The following is a 15,187-nucleotide window of genomic DNA, read 5'->3' on the forward strand; positions in this document are numbered from 1 at the left end:
GAGATTGAACCAGGACCTAATGCATGCTAAGCACGGGCTCTACCACTGAGCTATACCCTCCCCCTTCTCATTTTGTAATTTTTTAAAAAATCATTTTTACTATTATAGCCATGGTTGGGGAAATGTGTTGTGACCTGTTCAGCACCAGACACTGGTCTGGGAACTTGATGTGTTTAATTCTCACAACCCCACTGAGTTAGGCATTATTAACCTTATTAACAGATAAAAACACTGAGGCTAGTCCAGGTGGAATGGTATGCCTGAGGTCACCCAGGCAGGAGGTGGCTGGAGATCCACCCAAGTGCAGGGCTGAGCTCTTACCTGCAGGGTCATCTGCTCATCTGATAGCAAAGAGTCCTGCAGGGGCAGAGGGAGAGAGCGCCCATGAGTCTTGTTGGCCTGAGGCACCTGTCAGCCCTTCCCTGCCCCTTGCCAACCTTATCCCATCTACTCACATTTGAAGATACAGTTAGATTCTTTAGGTCTTGTCTAATTTCCTTGATGGCAGCAAAATACTGTTCATCCCTGAGCATTATGGACGCCGCCCGCACTGAAGGGGTGTGAAAAGCAAGCAGGAGCAGAAGCAGATGCAGGATGGAGAGGCTGCTCATGTTTGGGTTGGCAGGGTGGATCTGTCTTGTCCGGGTCCTTTGTGGCGTTCTGTGGTGTCCAAGACAGGCTCCTTCTTTTATGTACGCAGCAGCCGCTTGCCAAAACCCCAGGCGAAGGGGGCGGGCTTCGGAAGAATCTTTATCTGACATGGAACCTCCATAGCAAACCACAGACTTATTCATCACTTTCTAGTACTCGAGATCAGTGAAACTTGGAAAAAAATTACTCAAAGGGTATCACCTCATCTTGCCAAGGGGCTAAGAGACAGGCGTGCCACTGGGCAGAGTAGGGACAGATAAGAGGACCTCTCTAATAGGTGAGGGGTCTCCTGACTCTGAGCTCCCTTGAGCCTCCTGCCCGTAGGGACCTGGTCCTGCCATCCCCTGGATGGTCCTGAGTCTCTGCTGCCCACCCCACTGGCACTTCCTGGTCCTGCGTGGGTGGCCAGGTGAAGGCCCAATGGAACAGGCGAGAGTTCGTCTGGCAGCCTGTCACTAGCTGCCTACAGGTGGACTTGTCCACTGAGAGGGACACCTCTTGATATCCCCCCTACTGAGTTATTGAGTGTTAAAACCCCCAGTGGTGTGCCTCATGGGCTTTGGGCAGCTTCTCCTCTATACTCTGCTCCAGACGGAGCTCATGCACCAGATACCCATTCTCTTATTGGTGTGATAACAGCACTGCCCAACTCTGCCATGTGCTGTGGCATCTTAGTCCTTGGTGGAGGCCTGGCTGCAGACCCTGGGCAGTCCGTCTGGTAGCACAGAGGATCTGGGCTGGGGGACTCAAGGATGTAGGCCCTTGAGGAAGCTGCCACTGGGAAGCAGGAGGAGGGGGCTGGCCTGGGGAGGTTTAAATATTGGGTTTGGCAAGGTCTGAGGGGTGAGGGAAAGGAAGAGAAGAAGGAGACTCCCTGGTTTCATGCTGGGCCTCTGGTGATGGCAGCTGGTGACCAAAGGAGAAAAATGGGCTGCGAGGCTCTGGATACCAGTCTATGCTGGAGCATGATTGGGCAAGTACAGGCTAGCAGGGTTTGCAGAATGGAGCAGAGGGCAGGGACAGACTACAAGGGAGTCCACAAAGGACCAGAAAAACAGCAACTAGACAGGAAGCAGGCAAACCAGGAGGGTGGGGGGCCCAGAGGGTAGCCCCTGAGGGAAGAAGTAGATCCCTGCCCCATGGGGCATGTCAGGCCTTGACAGAAGCCCAGGGCAGGGGGGTTTGGTAATGGGGTGGGGGCAAGTGTAATGGGGACATGGGGAAGAGTTCTTTGAAATGACTGTGACTAGGGTCGGGGGAAGAAGAGAGTCAAGTTGGAAAGCCAGGGGCTGGGGTGTGGTGTGATGCCATCAGTGTGGGGAGATAAAGGATAGGAGATTATGCTGAGGCAGGGGAATTTGAGTGTTTCAGGCTTCTGAGCAGGAGCAGATCTGGTGAAGACAAGGACCAGGATGTGGCTGTAGTGGAGGCAGGTGAAGAGGCTGCGATCCAAGGTAACGTCATGAGACAAGTGCCACTGGCTGTACACGAGGCTTCTGGCTCAGCCCTGGGATCTGGGCCCAGAGCATCCTCAAAAAGCAAGTGGAGTGAAATGAGTGAAACTACATGAGTGCAATGAGACAAAAAACATGTGGGGAGCCTTAGGCCTGGGTGCCCACTAAGCACAAGTCGTTTGACAAACTGTTATGAAGCACTTGCTGTGTGCAGGCTCTGTGAATAAAACAGACATGGTCCCCCTCCTTAAGAAATGCACAGTCTTGTGGGCAGAGACAGACATGAAACCTTCCTACTCAGCTTGGGTCTCAGACCTGCAGTTTCAGTGTCATTTGGGGGCTTGTGAGAAGTGCCACAGATGGTGGAGAGGCTGGAGTAAGTTGATCCTGGTGGGGATGGAGAGAAGCAGTCAGGTAAAGACTCAAGCAGCTAACTTCCTCTGAGCAGCACTTACTAAATACTGGGCACTAACTTCTCTTTGTGGGTAAATTCATTTAATCCTCACAACGAGCCTTTGAGGCAGGGACTATTATTATCTCCATTTTACAGAAGAGAAAACTGAGGCTCAAGGAGGCTGAGTTCAGGCAGCTGGGAAGTAACATCAGCAAGGCTGAATGCAGACAGGTCTGTGTACCCCTAGAGGCTGAGCACCCACCCCAGCAGCACTTAAAAGTGACAAATTAGGAGGGGATGCAGGGTGGCAGGAGGGGGACAGTAGGATAGGGATGAGATGTGGCCACTAAGATGATTGACAGGGAGGCCACTGGAGCCTCTAGGGGAGCAGTTTTAGGGTGTGGTTGGTTGAAAAGCCAGTGGCAGTGGGCTGAGGAGGGAGGGAGGGTGGACAGAGTGGGTTTATTTATTCTTAAGGGAAGGAGAGAGATGGAGGCAGCTGGGGGTAGGGCATGGCATCAGAGAAGGATCTTTCCAGGCAGGGAAACTTGAGCATCTCTCTGCTGGAGGTGAGCTGGGAATGGGCAAGAGAGCTGGATGGTAGGCCAGTGCAGTGAGTGCCTGAGCGGATGTGCATGGGGAGGGCTCCCAATGTCAGGTATCACACGCCCCCCTGAGCAGAGAACTCAGGGGAAGTCTGCCTGGATGGGGCCAATCTAGCAGGCAGGGAAGATACACTGGTTTTGGCAGCAGGAGGGGACCATGGCTTCTGTGTTCCCTAGGAATAGGAAACAATGTCAGCCCTTGAGGGTTTGGGGAGGTGGGTTAGAGATATGGAGGGTGGCATGGTCAGGTGATGTGAGCTGACAGCTAGGGATGATCTTGAGGGGATGGCAGCCTCGGGTCAGAGGGTGAGGAGTTTGGGAGAATCCAGGGCTTTGCAGGGCCAGAGTGTAGAATGGCAGGGCAATGGGGCTATGAGGGGAGGCCATGATGGGCAGGGAAGGGAGCAAGGATGGCCTGAGCAAAGAGCAAAGGAGGCTGAAGGTGGCATAGTCCCTGGAGAGGCCCATCGTGTGCAACCCAGCACTTTTTCCTGTGCGAAGGACAGAGTCACATTCCACCAAGCAAATGTGATTCAGAGGGGCTGCCCAGCTGCACCACGGAGGATGGGTGGGTACCCTCCACAGAATTTCTGCAACCTCTCAGGTGGCCCAGGCAGAGCCTGGACCTCCTCCAGGAGCCTCCTTTGAGGTTTGCCTTGACTCTAAAGATGAAATCACAGGAACCCCCCTATCCTCCCCTGCAGGCCACAGTCTTTCCCTACCTCTTGGGAGGGGCCTGGGCCACTGTAAGAAAGTGATTCCACCCCAGGCATTTGCGTCAGCCCAGCCCAGGGAAAGCCTCCTCCGCAGGCTGGCTGATTGCAATCAGGAAGGGAAATGAATGAGGGTGCCCAGCTCTGGGCAGGCACAAGGGAGGCCCTGCTGGTGCTGGGGCAGGAGAGGCAGTACAGAACTGCTGCCTGGAGTGTGCAGGAAAGAGACCCTGTAGGTTTCCAGGATGGGCCCCATCTGACAGATCCCTGCAGTTCTGACTTGGTCCTGCCCGTGACCCTGATATACTTAGAGTGGGGCACAGTGTCGAGGGCCTGACTGGAGGTTCACTCCTCCTTTCTGTCACTCACCCTCTCAGGCCTAGCAGAGTTTTCTGGGGTGCCCACCACCAGCAGACGCCTGGGCCTCAGTCGTCATGATGAGCTCCCTTGCTACCCTCTCCATGGCATCATGTGTCAGATTTAGTCTCCATAACCTCAGTTACACTTCCACTGGTGGCCCTGACCACACTGCCTGGCTATGTCAATACAGAAGGCAGCTCAGTGTTCCTGGCTGGCCAAGCAGTGCCATCAAGTTTCACATGCCCACTTGAGCAGAGAGCTCAGGAAAAGCCACCTGAGTGGGCCCAGATGGACAGGCCTGTCCCTCTGTCCCCCGAACCTCTGAAGTCCTTCCCCAGGGCCTGTACAGCCTCAACCTGTGCGCCCTCAGCTTTCTATCCCAGTCTGCAGGGACGTGGTCTCCTCCCCAAGTCCAGTCTAATAGAGAAGATAGATGGGGAATCACAGTTTGGAGTGATCAGCCTGGTGGGATAGGGATGGTGGGGACAAGGGAAGCCCAGAAGTGGGGCAGCCTCTCCCAGCTGGACCATGAGGCAGCACTGGAGGAAGGGGCACCTGAACTGAAGGATGGTCTGGAGCCAGGCATGTCCCCAAGGAAGTGCTCCCAAGCACAGCTGGGTTTGGGAATACAGAGGTTCTGTCTTTGACCTCAAGCCTACTAGCCACTGCTTGAATATTCAGGTAGCTGGGGGTGGCCCTGTCATTCTTGTTATTAATAAATGTGTGGGCATTCAGTGCCTGTCACTCTCTTGTTGCTCACATTGTACAAAAAATTTGGGACAGGCATAGAGGGCCCTCAGCCCCCAACTCCTCGTTTTCAAAGAAGCTGCCCCAAAACTATGAGGTAACAATAGTGGGACTTAAATGCTAGTAACACAGTGTTCTAGGCTCTTAACAAATACAGTTGACTCTTGAACAACACAGTTTGAAAAAACTTACAGACCAACTGTGTAGCCTAGAAACATTGAAAAAATTAAGAAAAACATAGGTATGTCATGAATGCAAAAAATATATGTAGATACTAATCTAGCCTTATGTAGGCATAAGGTGAGTGACATTTAACATAAAATTAATAATGTGTTAATTATTTTTACTGCTTTATAACTTTGCTTTAAAAAAATTACCATATATATATTTCTCATAGTTGGAGAAACTGAGTATCAGCCTATCATCACAGGTAAGTGGTTTTTTACAAAAATGTTAACAATGTTTCCAAGACTATTATGAATATGACTGTGACACTGTATGCCCTAACAATTATATACCGATCCACTCATTGGTGTTTAAGCTGGGCTACCGTGAAGCAATCCTGTCAGCTCCACTGGGCTACCACTAAGCAGTCGTATTGCTGCTACTTTGTTATCGGTGTATGAATCGTTCCATCTGTAAATAAATATGAATTTCTTTTTCACATTATCTTTTCGTTTTTGATGTTTAGTGTTAGCAATAAGTATAAACATCTACAGTGTTTGGTATCATATAAGACAACACTGATGTGGGTACTGACAGACAATTCATCTTGTAAACAGACAACATAAACTTACAGTATCAATAAATACAGTACAGTAGTGTAGTATTTTCTTTTCTGTATGATTTTCTTAATAACATTTTCTTTCCTCTAGGTTACTTTATTGTGGGAATACAGTATATAAAGCATATAATATAAAAACAAGTGTTAACCAGCTGCTTATGTTGTAAGGCTTCCAGTCAGCAGTAGACTATTAAGAGTTAAGTTTTTGAGGAGTCAAAAGTTACACATGGATTTTTGTCCGTGCAGGGGTTGGTGCCCCTAATTCTCACATTGGTCAAGGGTCAAGCGTATTCTTCCGAGTGTTTGAGACTTCACACAGAATGTTAGCCATGTGTATTATGTTCCCAGGCAAAATCTTGCCTGCCTCTTAGGCAGAGAGTGGGAGGCCAGTGAGGATAAATGACCGAGTCAGCTCTGCTCAGAGAACAGCAGAGCCAGATCCCCGCTGGGCAGAGCCATGGACAGGCCTAGGTAAGCTCAGAGCCTGGCTGCCCTCTCACCTGTGCCCGCTGTGTCTGGTGGGCAGTGGCTCTTACCTTCCTTAGTAAGGTGAAGTGAAACCCTTTGAGACCAATTTTTCAAGTTTTACTGATCTTGAGTTCCAGAAAACAATTTTTTTTAATGTTGATTTGTTTGTTATGAAGTTTCCATATCAGAAAAGGGTACCAGCCCATCTGGAGCTTCTCCACTTGCCCCACCATCACCCCATTTCCCACTCTGCCCCCAAACTGGGCCTGTAAGGGAGGATGCAGGCCAGGCAAATTAGAGAGGACCACGGTAGCTCCCGGTAACTCCCAGCAGCTCAGAGATGTGGTGGTCCCTCTGCCTCCTGCTTCCTCAACCTGACCATCACCTCTTTGAGTAGCTGGGGTCACACCTGGCATGGGGCAGGGCTGGCCCACCTCAGGCCAGCGGCACTCATGGGTTCTCTCTCTTGTCCTCTGAAGGAATCTAGAGACTTGAATCAGTATGTGCTGAAGGGGCGGGCTAAAGCTGAGGGCCCACTGCCTCCATACTGGTGACTGCCATGGCATTGCTTGTCACTGCCCTGGGCTTGGGTGCATTTGGGTCAGGCATCCCTGGATGGTCTCACCTGAGTCTTAACTCTTTACCTGGCATCTTAATGGTAAATGTCCAGCAGCCTATCCTTTGCCTCGTGTGGAGGTTGTGTAGTTGATGTTTTTTCCCAAGTGTGGGAACTGTAAAATTTTATGTTGGCAGAGCTGGCCGCCTCCTCTTTGGGTTCTTCTCCAGAAGCTGGTTCAAAGAGAGTTCCCCATTCACCCAAGTCCCCTCCCCTGCGCACCTGGAGCCAGGGGGCGGGATGGGCTCTGCCTTGACTGGGCTTTGCCAGAATGTGCTGCAACCTCCTCAGTTGCGTGCGCTTGAGGCAGGTGCAGTCAGCCTGAGGTCGGGGGCAGCACTGAGCTGGCAAGATGGTGGGCTGGGGGAGATGGTGGAAGGCGCTGCTGAAGACCTCACCGGGCAGGAGGCAGGACTGATGCCAGAAAAGGCCACAAGAAGGACAGCCCTCCCCAACCCTGCCTCACACACTTTTTGTCACTACAGAGAAAGATCCTTCTGAGGTCTCACCTGGCTGCCTTCTGGAGCACCTTAGAGAAGTCTGTCAGTATCTTTAACTCATCTTTAACCATCAGTAAAAATCTGAAGAAGCTTGAGGTATGTGAGGCTGGGGAGGGTCCCTCTGGCACTAGGGTCTCCACATCCCCAGAAGAGCCCAGTCCAGGTCAGAGTGCATGAACTTGTCTTGCCCTTTCCCAAATAGGAGAAGCATTTCTATCCCCACTTCCCAGTTCCTACCCCTCTCCTGCCACCAACCCCTCCAGGGCCAGGGGCAGAGCTACCACCCAGTACCTTCTTAGTCATGGAGGCCTTGCAGCTCCTAGTGAGGCCCCCATTCCACCCACCCCACCCCATGCAGCACCCAAAGTTTGACTGGCTTCTCTTGTCTCCAGTCCACAGGAACTCCTGCAAACCTTGACCATCCCCACGACCATATCCCAGGTAAGCTGCGAACCGGGCTGGAATGCCCACGGCCCAAACGGAGCATGGTATCAGCCGTACACCTTCCGGCTTCCCCACATCTGACCCAAATTTCTGATTTCTTCCAAAGGAGTAGAGCAAATCTTAGTGAGAGATTTTAACATCTTCTCAAAAGTTGAGTATCTTCCTGAAAACCCTGGATGATGCCCCAAAGTCCTTACTGAACTGCCCACAAACTCTGAAAACCTTGTGCACAGTCCTCTAGTCCAGGCCTTTGCACACCCAGGGCTCAGAGCTGGGCTCGTGTCCTCGTCTCAGTCCTCCTCCCTGATACTCCAGTTAATGCTCTGCTCCATCATGGATCTCAGCCATTGAACCAGGCTGCTCAAGTTTGGTTTCAGGGTTACTTCTATTTATATAACAGTTTATTTTTTTATCCACCCTATTGTGGTGTTATTTATTAATGGAGGCCTCTGGTCAGAGGCGGTGTGGCACCATTTTCTTTTGTATCTCGAATTTCAGTGGGGTTCCTTCTCCTCTGGGAAAAATAATCTCTTTATGAAAAGGTCGTTTTGTGCCCAGTATTGCATTTCTAGCTGGTTTATCCATCTGACTTGAGACTGGGTCACGGTTCTGACATTTCACAGTTAGTTTATTTAATGCTATGGTTTTGATTCTCCTTGGGCTTCTGTCTTTGAGTGTTTCCTATGCCCTGAGCAGGCTCACCCAGACCCTGCTTCTTCTCTCTGGCTTGGTCACCATCACCCCCTACCGGTTCCCACTCCACTCATCCCTTCCCCACCACCACCACGTGCCTCCTAGCATCTCTCTGCTCCATCCACTTCTCATCATTCCCATGAGCACTCATTACCTGACCCAGGCCTGTCTGCCTGAGTTCCTACGATAGCTCCCAGGCTGGGCCTCTCCCATCCTATTTCCCACAGCTGTCAGAGCAGACTTTCTGGACATCTTTCTGCTCATTCCACCACTGCTGTTGTCCCTCCAGTGACTTACAGTCAGCCTCCATGGATCAGGCCCCTGGAGAAATGCAGCCTAGTTTTACTCCTAAGAAGATCCCCAGTAAGGATCCACAGGGCTCTTTCCAGTCCAGGAAACAAGCGGTCCTTGTTTGTTTGGGATCCTGGCCTCCCAAAGTCCCCTCACCCCTATTTAAATAGGCCTTTGATTCTCTCTCCCTTCCCTGCCCTTCTTTACCTCCTGGGAGCCATACCTCGGAGTCTATGGGATGAGAAGCATGTAGCCCACACCACGCGGTATGAAAGGTCCTCATGTTTTTGTTCTCCCATCAGACTCAATCTAAAACAACTCTAATGGCCAGACACTGAGCAGCTGCCATGCTGCTGTCTTCCTGGTTAGCTGTTGTTCAGGTGCCATTTGCTTGTTCTAAACTTCCCCCTCGAGATTAAATGACAGTTTAACAGGATGCTGAGTAGGGTTTTACCTATGCCCTGGAAAAGAGGACCAGCATCCAGCCCTGCGCCTGTCTGAGCCAAGAAAACAACCACTGGGGCAGAGGGCCTGGACACGTCTGTCCTCTCACTGTTTGCTGAAGAAAGAATGTGTGGTTTTCTAGGGCCTGGGCCTGAGTGGACACTTGGAAGTTAGAAGTGCTGGAACCCCCAATGAAGAAGGGCCCCTGCCAGGTGAGGGGACCCATGGGGGAGAGATTGTGGGTGACCACAGGGATGGGAGCAAGGGGTTCGGAAGAGATCGAGCAAAGAGTTTTCCCTTGATGGGGAACTATGAGGTAGGGAGTCCTTCCTGTGCCTACAGGGACTCTGGAAGGATGCACACACATGCCCCCTGGGGACCCACCTGCCACAGAGAGCCTCACAGTTGGATAAGCCCAGGCTGAAAAGCAACACCAGATAAGAGGATGGAAATAGTGCTTGTTCCATCCTCCTCACCCCAGTACACCCAGGAAGGAAAGGGCCCTGAAGAGGGAGGACGGGAGAGTACCGTGAGACCATGCCATCCCCAATTCCATCCTCTCAGCTCTTTACAGCGGAGCTGGCCAGCCACAGGGAGGGGAAGAAATGAGCGTCAAATTGGCTCTATGCAGCGTTAATTGCTTTTATAACCCAAGTGACTCAGCAGTTGGGAGTTTCCCCAAGAAGTTGACCAGAGTCAGGAAAGGGTGGGAGGAAGAGACACACAGTTGAAGGAAGTGATTGGAAAACATAGAAGCGGCATTTCACGTGTGTGCCCGACACGTGGCAGTCAACCCATAGCTCCTTGCAGTTAGCAAACATCCGAAGTCTGGCTGCTGCAGCCCCTGCTGAGGTTCCCCCAGGCCCGTCACTCAAAGCTAGTCATTTCCATCTACTTGGCTCCCAATTCAAGTGCCCTGGCTATCTCCTTCTGCAGGAGATCTCTCAGGTATGGATAAAATTCCACTCCCACAGAAGTGGGAGGCATTTCCCTAAGACTGAGACAGGAGGGTTTAGATATGGTTTTGGTTCTGTCTCTGACCCACATGCGTTTTTCTTTGGGGCACTTCTCTGAGAGCTTAAGCTCTCTAAGTCCTGGACAGTTACCTTCTCTGTGCTGTGCCTGCCTGGAGGGTCCTGAACCTCCTTCTCCCCCTCTGCACACAGGACCCCGCTTTTGGCTTCTTATGTTAACTCCTTTTATATTTGCAGAAGTTTAGGTTGAAACAGTTGCTTGACTCTTGAGCAGCACATCTTCCAAACATTTCCTTGTGCACTGGGTCTCACAGATTTGCCAAAGACTTTTTCAACTCTGAGGACTTTTTCAGACTTGACCACTGAGTCACATTCCTGTCATTCCACTGACTGTGCTTAGTATCCCACAAGGCTGGGATGAGTTTAGGGGGCCCGAGCCTGGAGGGCCACACTTCTCTTCTGCCCGGATGCATGTGTCAGTAGGATGCAGGGTCAGGGATGGCAGGTACCAGTGGATTTGGAGCCTGTGGGTCTCACGGGCCTTGGTAGCTGTAACTGCACTGATCTCTCTAATGCTTATTTTCTTACTGAAATGGCCTTAGTTCCTCGCTTTGAAACATCTAGTCTGTATCTGTACACCAACGTTCACAGCTACCTTAGTCCGTCCGACTGCTCTAACAAAACGCCGTAGACAGGGCGGGCTAATACACAACAGACATGTATTTCCTACAGTTCTAGAAGCAAGGTGAAGTTGCTGGCAGGTTCGACGTCTGACGAGGGGCTGTTCCCTCGTTCACAGGTGCCAGTCTTTTCACCATAACCTCCCGTGGAAGAAGAGGCAAGGGGACTCTCTAGGGTCTCGTTTGTAAGGGCACTGACTCATTCACGTAATCTCTGTTTGTGCGTCCTAATCACCTCCCAAAGGCCCCATGAACAAATACCATCACTCTGGGGATTAGATTTCAACACACGAAGTTTGGAGGGACAAAATCATTCTGTCTGTGGTAGCAGCATTATTCACAATAGCCAAGAGGGGGAAACAACCCACATGTCCATCAACAGACAAATGGATAAACAAAATATGGTGTATACATACATGGACTTTTATTCAGCCTTAAAGAGGAAGGAAATTCTGACACACACTATAATATGAATGAAACTTGAAGACATTGTGCTCAGTGAAATAAGTCAGACAACGAAAGGACAAATACTGCATTTTGCTTACATGAGATACTGCAAGTAATCAAATTCATAGGACAGAATGTAGAAAGGGGTTGCCAGGGGCTGGGGGGAGGGGAGAATGAAGTGTTATCCCTTAACAGGTACAGAATTTCAGTTTGGGAAGATGAAAAAGTCCTGGAGATGGATGATGGTGATCTTTGCACAAGATGAGTACACTGACACTATGATATTAATGCCACTGAACTATACTCTTAAAATTATTAAAATGGTAAATTTTATGTTATATATATTTTACTACAAAAAAAATCTAGCCTGGATGTTTTTTCAATTGACTAGGGACTTTTCTGAAGTTTCCCATCAGGCAAATCTCTCACTGTATTGACAGAGCCCTCAGAGCACCATTTGTAGGGTTCTCTCCACCCTGATCCCTGGTTCTTCCTCAGACGGGGTCCTTGTGCCTCACCAACCTGGTAAATGCCTCTTCATCTTGACACTCAAGAGGTTCACCTCTGTGTGTCCCTCCCAGCCTCCTCACCCACCCATGGGCGGTACCTGCCCTCCCATGTGGCTGGGCTACACCTGCAGTTCTCTCGGTTTATGAGAGTGTGTGTACCAGGCCCAGAGGTTTCCGTGGTGAGCCACATCAGCTTCCTCCCTGTGCCCTTGGAGGCCTGAGTGGGGGATAGGGGACCATCCTGGAAGTCTTGGGAGAACAAACGTTCTGGGCTCAGATACCAGGCAATCAGGGTAGCAAGCAGGTAGAAGTACCCATGAAGATGGCTCTGGTGACTGGAAGCCTGCTGCTCATGGCAGGACCTGGCACAGCCCCAGGCCGTATGTGTTTGACATTTGCGAATGTCAGCTACATAGATTTAGATCTGCCATGGAGTAAACTCAGGGTTGGAGGAAGAGAAACTGGTGGAAAAGGCAAGGCATGGTTCTATCATCTTGCCAAACATTCCTCGTGCTAAAGCTTTTCTAATTCTCTTTGGCTTTCCAGTATGAAGTGTAAGAAATTTCATTTCATTTTAGTTTTTACGTTAAAATATGGAAAATAGAGCACTCATACAGAAAACAGTATAAAACATGCACGCATAGTTTAACAAATAATTAGAAAGCCATCACCCACATAATCAGTGCTCATCCAAATACAGAATGTTTTTGAGGCTCCAGAATTCTCTTCACATTTGCCTTCTAATCATGACCTCCTCCCCCTCAGAGATAACCTACTAGCCTATCTTTTCTAACGATAATGTCCTTGGTTTTCTTTTAGCCTTATCACTTACGAATGCATTCCTAAATGATATAATTTAGCTTTGCCTATTTCTAAATGTTAAAGGAGTGGATTTGAGTTGCTTTCTGTATTTACTGCGAACAAATCTGCTACGGACATTATCCTGGTGCAAATATACATATACAGGCACCCCACAGAGTTATTGCAGGTTTTATTCCAGACCACCGCAATTAAGCGAATATCGCAATAGAGTGAGGCACATGAATCTTTTGCTTTCCCAGTGCATATGAAAGTTATGTTTACGCTATATTGTAATCTGTTAAGTGTGCAATAGCACTATGTCTAAAGAACAATGTACATACCTTAATTAAAATAATATGATTGCTAAAAAATTCTAACCATCATCTGACAATGAAGGGTTGCCACAATCCTTCAGTTTGTAAAAAACACAGTATCTGCAAAGTACAATAAAGCAAAGCACAATAAAAATGAGGGATTTATTAGATAGAATAAATGCCCCACCCCTCCATGCTGCTCTGGCCCCAAGATATCTGTGTCCAAATCCCTGAAACCTGTGAGTACGTTATCTTATGTTTGCAGAGGTGACTGAATTAAGGATTTTGAGATGGGAAGATTATCCTGGATTATCTAAGTGGGCCCAGTGCAATCACAAGGGTCCTTATAAGAGGGCGTCAGGAGAGTTGAATCCAGAGGAGAAGATGGCACAACAAAAGCAGAGGTCAGACAGAGAGATTTGAAAATGCTCCACTGAAGGCCTCAAAGATGGAGGAAGGGGCTGTGAGCCAAGGAATGCAGGAGGCCTCAAGAAGCTGGAAGAGTTGAAGAAATAGATTCTTTCAGAAGGAATGCTGCCCTACCAATACCTTGATTTTAGGACTTCTTACCTCTAGAACTGTAAGGTAATACATTTTTGTTATTTTAAGCTACTGAGTCTGTGGTTTTGTATGTAAACACCTACACATAAGAGCAGAATTGCTGGGACATGGAATATATTCGGTTTTACTGATAGCATTAAATGATTTCCCAAAGTTGTACAATTTATACTCCCACCAGCAGTATTTGAGAATTCCTATTGCTCCGCATACTTGCCAGCATGAGGAATTGTCTGAAATTGTCAGACTTTAAAATTTTTTACAAATCTGGTAAACATAAATAATATCTCATTGTGCTTTAAAGTGGCCTTGTGCTGTTTACTAGTCAGGTTGAGAAACTTTTCATATGTTCACCCACCATTTGGGTTTCCTATAACGTGAAACATCTGTCCAACATTTTGCCTAGTTTTCTCTAGGATTGTCTGCGACTTTCTTATTTGTAGGGTTTCTTTAAATATGCTACATACTAACGCTCTGTGGATTGTATATGTTGCAAATATTTTCTCCCACTCCATTTATCTTGTCACCCCATGATGTCTTTTGAGGAATCAAAGGTCTTCATTTTAATATGGTCAAATCTTGTCTTTATTAGTAGAGCTTTTTGTATCTTAGATTAGAAATTCCTTCCTTCCCTACCTCAAGACCATTAAGTTTTCTCATATACTCTTTGAAAACTTTATAGTTTTGGTTTTCATATTGATGTGCGTAATTGACCTGAGATAGTATGAGGTAGGGGGCTGATTTGTTTCCATATTAATAGTCATTTGTCCCAGAACCATTTTTTGAGAAGGCTGTCCTTTCCCTGTTGAATTGCATTATTACCTCTAGCATATTTCAAGAGTTCAGATACATGTGAGTGTGGGACTCTTTCTGGGCTCTCTGTCCTATTGCATTGGTCTACTTGTCTCTCTTTGAACCAATGTCACACTGTCTTCAATTGCATAATACAATAATTCAATACATAGTAAATTTCATAATTCACATTGTTATTATAACACGTAATATATCTGGTGGAGCATATTCTCTCACCTTGTCTTTTTTCTTTTTTTTTTTTAATTTTGGGGGGAGGTAATTAGATTTATTTATTTATTTACTTCATTTATTCTTTTTTTTAATGGAGGTACTGGGGATTGAACCCAGGACCTCGTGCATGCTAAGCACGTGCTCTACCACTGAGCTATACCCTCCCCCCTTGTCTTTTTTCTTTAAGAGTGTCTTGGCTGTTCTTTATACACATTGATTTTAAATCAGCTTGTCAATTTCTCCCTCAACATCACCCCCTCCCCCCAAATGCTGGGAGTTTGGGACTGCATTGATTCTATAAATCAATTTAGGTAAAATGGTATCCTTTAGATTCTTAAGACTTATAATCCATGAACAGGGTATATTAATTTTTTATTTCTCTATAGAGTTTAAAATTTTCTCAGTGGAGAACTTTGACATCTTTTGTTAGATTTATCTGTAGGAAGTTGGTATTTTGGTGTAATATTAATAATGGTATCTTTTTAAAAATTTATATTAATAAATTTTTTCTCATGTAGAGAAATATAATTGAACTTTATAGAATGATTTTTTATCCAGAAAATTTATAAACTCTCTTATAAATATTAAAAATTTACCTTTAGATCTTTTTGGGTTTTGTACATACACAAGTACATTGTGAAAAATGACATTTTGTTTCTACTTTTCTTACTTTTATATCTTTTTAAAAGTTTTTTTTCTGTACTATGTGGGCTAGGA

The 15,187-nt window shown here is 47.7% G+C and overlaps 1 non-coding gene across 1 annotated transcript; it reads right to left on the minus strand.

Moving 5' to 3' along the window:
• Positions 1–14,562: 14,562 nt before the first annotated feature.
• TRNAA-AGC (transfer RNA alanine (anticodon AGC)) lies at positions 14,563–14,635 on the minus strand. Its single transcript has one exon. It is a non-coding gene; the product is annotated as a tRNA-Ala (tRNA).
• Between the last annotated feature and the right edge of the window lie 552 nt (positions 14,636–15,187).

The sequence above is a fragment of the Vicugna pacos genome, chromosome 3 (assembly GCF_048564905.1).
Source record: "Vicugna pacos chromosome 3, VicPac4, whole genome shotgun sequence".
NCBI classification, from domain to species: domain Eukaryota; kingdom Metazoa; phylum Chordata; class Mammalia; order Artiodactyla; family Camelidae; genus Vicugna; species Vicugna pacos.